At 42.3% G+C, this 9544-nt stretch overlaps 1 protein-coding gene across 1 annotated transcript in view; it reads right to left on the bottom strand.

Annotated features, from left to right (window-relative positions):
• Positions 1-9544, bottom strand: part of LOC101647152 (lipoma-preferred partner homolog) — a 625785-nt gene that overhangs the window by 274940 nt on the left and 341301 nt on the right. The window lies entirely within an intron of this gene.

Here is a 9544-nt window from a genome sequence, read left to right on the forward strand (position 1 = left end):
TTGACTGTTGTCATCATTGTGATCATTCACCTCAAAAATCATAGTTCTTGGTTTTGGTTTAGTCCTAGCAGAGTGGGTTACGGATTGGGCTACGAACCACAGGGTTAGCAATTTGAAAACAACAACAACAACAAACTACCAACTAGAAGATGGGAGAAAGCTGAGACTTTCTACTCCCATAAAAAGTGAGTTTCAGAAATCCCCGGGGCAGTTGCACCTTGTTCCTAGGGTTGCTATGAGTCAGAACTGGCTCGATGGAAGCGACTTTTAGCAAAAACTACAGTTTACAAGGAATACTCACAGACAATCGCAAAGGTGTTCCCCAAACGTAAGTATACATAGTACAAATAATAACGCCATGCTACAGACTTGATCACCATCCCTGACGTCAATTACTTGGTCAGGGTCAAACCACTCTCCAGAGGGAAATGAAAAGTCACAAATCCAGATCTTTGCACTCCAATGTCCAGCTCTTTCCATGGCATCAAGTTAACGGGCTAGCCTGAACTTTGCTTCTGTTCGCCACTTTCTATGTGACCTGAGCAGGCTATCATGTCCTTGGGGAAAATGAGGCGATTTGATCAAAGACCTCTGAATCCGCAACACCCACTCTCCCAAGTTCTAACATTTTTTACGCTTATATTTCCTCTAACGTCTGTTAGCACTTTTTATTACCTCTTATTTCTTCTAGTCTATTTTCACAACATCTCACCTGCCTACTCAACTCCCTGACTCAACACAGCCACCCAACTTGACGAGCAAACTTGCATTTGAGCTGCATGCTTATGGACGTGAGGTCTAACCTCACCCTCTTTTTTGGTAGGCAAGTTTTAGGGCGGCTTCCAATGAGTCCCAACTCCCAACAGTCAGGCCTTGGCATCGTTTCTACTCACTGCATGTGGGCTGAGCGTCTAACAGTAAAGTGTGAAGGGAATAGAAGGCTGTTCCCTGATTGGCTAAAACAGCCTGCAATTGGGCTCTGACTATTGTCTTCTCAGCTTGCTTGCTTTGACATAACAAGAGGCCTACAAAGCAAGGGAGTGTGGACTGTCTTCAGCCCATAGCCAATAACTCTGTCGACAACCACCAGAGCTTTGCAGTGCATTACTTCTTGAGATAAAACTACAGACTCTGAAGGATACCTTGATTGCGTAGTGTGAGAGATCTTATCCAGCTAAAGTATGGTGAATTCGCGACTTCGAGAAACCATAATAGTGTTAGATTAAGCTGCTGAGGTTTGAAGTAATTGGTTATACAGCAATCGATAATTAATATATTTCCTATGCATTAATAAATGCAATCCTGGGAACATCATAGAAAAGGGGAAAAATCATTAAAAACACCCCACCCACAGCCCAGGGAATCAAAGGCAGGGCAGTTTTCTCATGGCGTCCCATTGCACCAACAGAAACCCAGAGAGGTTCTGAGAGAAACAGATCCACCCTGTAGGTAAGGTACAGAAAGAGCTTCCGTGCATTGGGCTTAACAAGCTAAAGACAGAAAGGGAAAATTCCTAACTAGAATCGATCCAGCTCATTAGGGATACTCTCTTTGGAATGCCTACCCAAGACAAGGGTCATTCTCTACACGCTGCCTCAATATCACAAATTTGGAGAATGTGAGGAAAGAGAAAGTGTGGGTAAGAACTCTTTTCATTGTTAGAAGGGGGACAGAGGCTTACAGAGAGAGACCGACTGACTTATGGCCACAACACAACCAGTTAGTTGTAGTGCTGAGTCAGAGATGGATTTCTTGATTTACCTCAGTGCTCATTCCAATGTCAAACACTGAAAAAGATGAATTTCAGGGAAAGTGGCAATGACTTTATTTCATGTTCAGTAAGCGTGGCTTTTAATGGAACTTACCTAAAAAGGATGCTAGGAAAAAAATTCATTATTGTAGGTAGATGTGTGGCCATATCTAACATATATGAAAGTGTGCAGATGCATATGGCTAAATGACAAGGATATTATTTACTTCAAAAAGCAATACATTAGGAGAGAAAGGGATGTATGAAGAAAATGAAAGGATTCGCTGCCCAAGGTGAGAAGTTTATAATACACTATTTCTTCCTGAAAACAATTTTGAAGTCAATGTTGACTCTCACCGAGTAGGTAAGGATGTACCTATCATAAAATATGTTGTTCCACATGATATTACATCTGAAAAATGAGATGACTTTAGGAAAATAATACAGATGGATATAAAGCTTCATGGTTTTGTATACATTTTAAAGCACAGTACATCAATTCTTTATTTTATTAAAAGATCATTTTATTGGGGGCTCTTACAGCTCTTATAACAATTCCTACATCAATTTTTAGGCCCTCCCACAAATAAATATCTGTTAAGATTTGATATTCACATCATGAGTAAGAAAAATTAAGTTCACAGAAGTCAAAAGGTAGTGCAAACATGGCAGCGCCAGCAGTAGGATTTTTGCTTTTGCGAGTACAAGTGTTTAGTCAAGAATTGCAAATACAAATCATATCCAATAAAAAAAAAATAAGACCACCTTCCCAACTTGTCAATGTACTATGTAACCTGGGAAAGATACTTTTTGGGTTAGCGATTCGACTTCTAGAAGATTAAGATATTCAATTACATTATCTCTGAAATCTATTATAGCTTTATACTTCAGCCCTGCTATCGACACTCTACCAATCTTCAGGGGATCGGCAATATAGGTTACAGAAAGAGTACAGAGATGGCTTCTTAGGAACATTGTGATTGACAAAGCACTTGGAAAGTTTCTCAAGGTGTGGCCACCCTCTGTCAGCATTATCTGGGAGCTTTGAAATACATGAGTCCCACTTCAGACTTCCTGAATCAGAAACACAGTGCCCAACAATCTGCTGTTGCAAATCTCCAGATTATTCTAATGGAAAGTGGTGCAAAATAGCTTCACTTATTTCAGTCCCTCAGTGGGAGAGGGATGCAACAGGTATATAGTATATTAATAGGTCACTGTTAATCTTATTATGATTCTGACAAGTCGATAATCTGTGAATATAGCTTTTGCTTTTAAGTAAATTGGATTCTTATCAGAAGGATTACCTCGTAATCCACAGAAACAGATATTGGAGATTCACGTATGTGTCATGGAGAAAAAGATGGGCTATTGCTCTGACTCTGGCCTTCAGTGTTAGAAATCACTGAAACAACAAAAGGACCTGGGCAGAGACCCAAAGAACGAGCGAGAACATCCTCTTGAGCTCTGTAGGAATGATTCCCTCTTGCATGAGCTAGATAACTGGCTTCAGAGAATTGGATGAGTTAGAAACCGCACTTATAAATCCATCCTTCTAAGTGAAAACAATTAATTCAGACAAGCATAAGCATGCACTTCTCACTGATAAGGTCTACTAGTACAGAGAGTGCATATAAACTAAGAGCCAGACACTGTTTCACATGGTAACTCAATTTGTTCCCATTACAGTCCTAGGCAGTACACACAGTAATCCTGAAGTAAAAAATTTATTTAGGGACAGAAGGAGTCCATTTGGAAGACCTGGACTAAAATCAAGGTTTCCAGAAGAAGCTGAGAACCATGGAGGCCCCGGAATGTCAGTGACGTATCCCTGACCATACGAACCCTAGGCCTTCTGGCCCCTGGAACTCAAGATTTGGATCACTATCAATATGCTTCCTCTAAAGCAATTGTACATTTTAAGAGATTAGCTCAAAATGATGCTGACCACAACAGTTTTCAGTTTAAATTATTTCAAACAACAGGTTCTTCAATGGATAGGTAATTCTTTCTTTTTCACATATCAGTCCTATCAAATGCAACCCAGTCTGAAGAAAAGAAAGCCAATATGTTTCTTTTACAAAGTACAAGCCACCCCCCAACTCAATTGGTACAAAGATCTTCTAATTGCTTCGGTCCAATTTACAGATGTGAAAGCAGCCCACAGATGAGTAGTGATGACCTACTCAATATCTTGGCCAGTCATGGAAATGCCGCCCCTTTTAAGGCATCTTAAATCATTGTTTCATTTGTGATTGTCTAAGGGGTGGCACAGCCTTTGGAAGGCTGAGGAAGCAAAGTCACCTGCTACCCTCTCACAAGGTATCACCCACAACCGTTATCACGGCTTAACAGAATTTTGCTGACATTCATAAAGGTCAGCTTCCAAGGTCACTAGAGGTTTTAGTTAATAACCATTCTAATGAAAGAAACAATTATACCAGCTCTCATGACAAACAGTCTGAGGGTACTAAGGAAATAAGTCATTTATACAGGGACAGAAATAGTCCATTTGGAAACCCTGGACGAAAATCAAGGTTTCTCCCATTCTTTTCAAGTTTTTAATATTGGGAACAGAAATCTTCGAGTCCAGGAACCAGGAATGAGAACGCTGTGACCTGTAGCATCATTAAAACCAATTCTCCCAACTGTGGCTTGAATGCTTCCCCAGCAAGCATTAATGCCAAAATCCATGTGGTGACAACAGTGGTGGTGACAGCATAGATTACAATAGTTTGGTTTTGTTTTTGCTTTGGGGGCACATTGCACACATTTATTCGTACGTGTGCTCCTCATGTCACATTTGAGAGGCATTATTCATCAGGAAACTGGCGGTTAGAGAGATTCCTTTAGTCACGGGGCAAATGCCTCCAATAACGGGAAACCTATCTTCTTAGGTAGTCTCTACTGAACTTCCTAACTTCTTTGTAAGAAACCCATTGCCATATTGCTGCCTACTGTCCTCAGCAACTCAATGAGTCTTAGCTTTGCTCTGGAGACTGGCCTAGACGCCTGATCCTTCTTGTTAATAATTATGCAGGATTAGGGGCACAAATAACTCCCATGACCATCCAGGCCTTTCATGGCTTCCATCCAATCAGTATCCTACATGTGCTTCAACCTTAGGATCCACTACTCTTGGTGAGATTCTTAAAGGTGGAATCCATGCCCAATTCTATGTACATATTCCAGGCATGGGGTCCAACACTTAACTTTGCTTTGTTGTCATGCTGTTGTATTACATTGGGATATAATTCGTATACGGTAACATTCACCATCTAAAGACATGCAATTCAGCCTTTCTCAGCATAAACAACTGTTTACACAACCAACACCCATAATTCCAGATTATTTCCACCAGTACAAGAAACCCCATACTCAATACTCTTCTGGGATAAATACGGGATTTAAAGAAGACTTGCTGTTGTGTATTGTTGACTTAGTTCCCACTCACAGCAACACTGCAAGACAGAGTAGAACTGCAACATATGGTTGCTAAGAGTCATCTTTGCAGAAGCAGATTAGCATATCTCCCGCCCACAGGATCAAACCACCAGTTTCCTATTAGTAGCTGTATTAGTCTTGCTACTTTAAAGAAACAAATCCACAGAAACTCATGTATAAGAGAGAGTTTTATAAAAAAAGTTAAGTGTGCATTAAGAAAACATCCCAATCCGGTGCTGCCCGAGCCGACAAGTCCAACATTAACCCATATGTCCAACACCAATCCACAAAGTCTTCCTCCATCTCACAAAACAGACGCAATGATGCCAACTGCAGGAGGAAAACCGAGTCAGTGAATGTGTGAGCATCTCAGCGCTGGCAGGGGTCTCCACACAGCTGCTCCAGCACCCAGGGCTGCATCGGGGTAGGTCCATGTGGCTTCTCCTCAGGGATGTCTTTCAGGAAGTCAGCCTTGCCAGCTGGAACAGGGAACTGGCTAAGGCAGCTGCACCCTGGTCTGACCATCAGAAAGCAAGAGACCTGAGAACTAGAAAGGCGAGGCTCACCGAGTCATTTATCCCTCTGCCCTTCAATTAACCCCATATATGTTTATCAGACAAGCTGGCACAATAAGCTAACTACCTCAGCAGCCAAGTACTTAACCACTCTTCCACCAGAAGAATCATTCATGGTTTCTTGGAGATATGGCAGGGGAGGTTGGGGGTAAATGGGGAGCTCATAATAATGGGAACAAGAACAAAGAAAATGTTCTAGAACTTATCGTGGTGGTGGCTGGACAACTCTTCTGGATGAGACTGAACTACTGAAGCTTATGATACGTGGACTATATGCCAATAAAACTGCTAAAAAAAAAAAACCCAACAGATGAATCATTTGCGAAGTCTCTAGAACTCTTTCTAATGCCATCTTGATAGCATTCTGCTTATAGGAAAATACTGCAGGAGCCCTGGCTATGGGGTGGGTTAAGTATTGTCCAGTAGTTCAAACCACCAGATACTCCACAGGAAAAAGATGAAGCATTCTATGCCAATAAAGAGTTACCCGGCCTCCGACACTCACAGGTGTATTTCATCCTGTCCTACAGCACTGCTGTGAGTAGGGTCCACCTGGATGGCGGTGAGTTTGGTTTGGGTGATGTGAAATGACTAGAGGGTGTAACTTCTTGGATAACAGCTAGAGGTGCCCACCACCACTTGTCTGTCCGTTTGTCCTACTGTGGTGGCTTGTGTGTGGCTGTAATGCTGGAAGCCCTGCCACTGGCGTTTCAAATGCCAGCAAGGACACCCAGCGTGAGCAGGTCTCAGTGGAGCTTCCAAACTAAGAACCGAGTATGAGGGAGGGCTAGGCTCTCGACTCCGGATGAAATAGCCACTGAAAACCTTCTGCACAGCACCAAAACACTGTCATCTATCGAAGGCCTAATGCACTGAAGAAAAACATTGTCAGAGATGGTGGCAGAAGACGAGCACCACAGGTCGGAAGGCCGTCCAATGACTACGGAAGAGCTGTCTTCTCAAAGGAGAGTCCGTCAGACTGCTGTGAACTGAGTACAGCTTAAGAGAGCCAAGCCTTCGGAACCTTCAACTGATGATAGAAACTAAATAGCTGCAAACAATAACTAATCATCAGAAGCTGGAATATACGAGGTCTGAAAAATGGAAAGTTTTAAAATATAAAATGGAACACAAAAAATTTGCCATTCTAGGCATTAATGAGCTGAAATGGTTTGGGATTGGTCATTTGAACCAGAAAACCATATGACTGGCTCTTGTTGAATTGATCCTTAACTAGGCAGGAAACACTTTTTATAAACAGCACCAGGGCTAAACGAATATGCCATGTAATACTAATAGGTAGAATACGTTCTCTCATTACGCAGTCTGGCACAGCAAAACATTATGATGTCTAACTTTGTTTATGAGGAATCCATTTTTATCCTCATGGGTAGATCGGCTCGCTCACCAGCAGAGAGGAGTGGGGCGGAGCCAGAATCAGGGTGATCTGCTTGCAGTGTGTTAGACGAACTTTCCTGGAATATTTTCCAAAGAAAGTAGATGCACAGAGATGCTTCATTCAGGGCCATTGGCTTTATAATATCATTGATCATATTGGATGGACAAATGAGAAAGAAGTCATTTAGAGTTCATAGCTGAAGATATGAAAAATGGAAATGTATCTTGAAAACATGGACTAGGATTTACAGTGCCACGGAGCGGGTCCCCACTCGGAGGGAGCCTGAGGACAGAACAAAGGGCCCTGGTGGCTTTCTAAGGTTTTCCAGAAGCAGGAAGGGGACTCTTTGGGCTTCAACAGTTGTACTCTGGGGGAGCTGTGTGTGTGTGTGTGTGTGTGTGTGTGTCTATCTAGTTATTTGCATTAAAATGTTCTGACATGGATAAACACACCAGGCAACTTGGTGTGTTTCTCTTTAAACCAATGCCTGGATTGAGTGATTCAGTGCAGCATAATACAATCTGATCCAAGCACTCTTGAAGATCTATCGAATAAATCAAAGCTAAATGTCAAGAAGAGGGACCAGGATCTGGGTCCATCAAAGAGCACACAAGCTTCAGCTGAGTCCACATTGTCTTCATGATGCCTGGCAGCAGCCACCTGCTTATCCACCTCCCAAATTATTGCTACGAGCTACCACACAACGGGAGCAGATTCTTCACTGGGGTCAGGCAATATGGGCATATTTGTGCAAGAGTTTAGTTGATGTGGGATGCAAGGTGGATCTCCAGCTCAAATGTCTACTTTGAAGATAAGGTTGCAATTCCACGGCTCTCAAAACGCAGCTTAAAAGCCAATTTTGATTATGATGGTTGCATCTGACCCAAACACAACACAGCATCTTTTTTAAGAGGAGGAGGAGGAGGTATGAATGTTATTGAGACACAATTACAATCTAAAAATTAACTGCCTGTCATCAAACCTATGCTATGCAACTCTGAGTCAGCTAACCGGTGGGCCACCCCCACCTCCTTACTGTTGAACTCCTGACGTTTTGTGGCAGGTACAGACGAATTCAAAATAACTCATATCCTCTACATATGGGCATGGAAAACTAGGTATCTTTTGATTATAAAATGGTATTTTTTAAACATGTTTATTTGACTGTAGACCAGCTAGATTATATCATATAGATGGGGTTCCCACACGGTTTCAACAATTACTATTGCTCTCAAAGAAAGCTCTTATTAAGCTGACAAAGATGTATAGAAAACTCGTTTTTGCAACCAATTGGGGGCCCCTCCTACACTGTCCCCATGAGAATATGGTAAGAGGAAAACGAGAGATCCAATACCTAGTCTCTTTTCCCACAGTGAAGCCCCATTTCTATCTCAGTTCCCAAGAAGCAAAGAACCAACAAGTTTCCAGTCTCCAAGGACAGTCTAAGCCTGTTCGCACAGTAACAGTGTAGTGCAGCTCTTACCTCCCAGTAGTCCTACAAGTTTGGGTTTCACTGGGTAATATGAAATATTAAAAATTTAATTACTAATTAATCTCCCTAGCAGCTGTTTGAGACTTTTGCAAGCCAGAACACAGAACTCCAGAGATTGAGAATCCACAGCACCACGAGGCTCCACTCTGACCACACTGCGTCCACTCAGGCTACAAGAATTCCCAATACCGAGCCTTCTGCACAATACACACACCAAACCCACTGCTCTGAAGTCTAATCTTCCCCATAGAAAGCCTGCAGGAAAAAGCAGAACTGCACAATAGGGTTTCCAAGGATGAAAATATTTATGTAAGCCAACTGCCACAGCTTGCTTCCATGGTGTGGCTGGTAGGTTAGAACCACTGACCTCGCAGTGACCAGCTGAGAGATTAACCTGCATGCCACAGTTTTCCAGATCACCTCAAACAATATTGCTCATGAAAGGGACTTGGTGTGGGAACGGTGGGGATGTAATTAAAAGGGCTGTCTGGGACAAAACAGCGTTTAGACACTAAGTTTCCAGAGAGACTAAGAGAGAGTGGTAATGCCTTTTAAATGGTTTAAATGAGGACGTTAAATATCTATTAAGTATAGGTCAGCCGACTTTCAGAAAGGACATGTGCAAACGCCCTGGAGAAGTGAAGTTGTAAAGCAAGTGCTAAGTGCACAGCAAGCAAGCTCAGAACACTCTGGAAAGAATGAGTAGAGGGTTGTTTGGAGTCATTATTGTATTTCACATTGCTCCAGAACAAGACTGTATCTCTGAACAGGGTAGTTGTCATGCCCCTGGTGAAAACAAAGGAACGGAAGCACAGACTTGTGATACAGTCCAGTTCAAATAGATGGAGTGGTTCCTAGGAAAATGTCCGTAGGGAAAGATAGAT

This window comes from Echinops telfairi, unplaced genomic scaffold (assembly GCF_000313985.2).
Source record: "Echinops telfairi isolate 266 unplaced genomic scaffold, ASM31398v2 ScPeMD7_7407;HRSCAF=8445, whole genome shotgun sequence".
Lineage (NCBI taxonomy): Eukaryota > Metazoa > Chordata > Mammalia > Afrosoricida > Tenrecidae > Echinops > Echinops telfairi.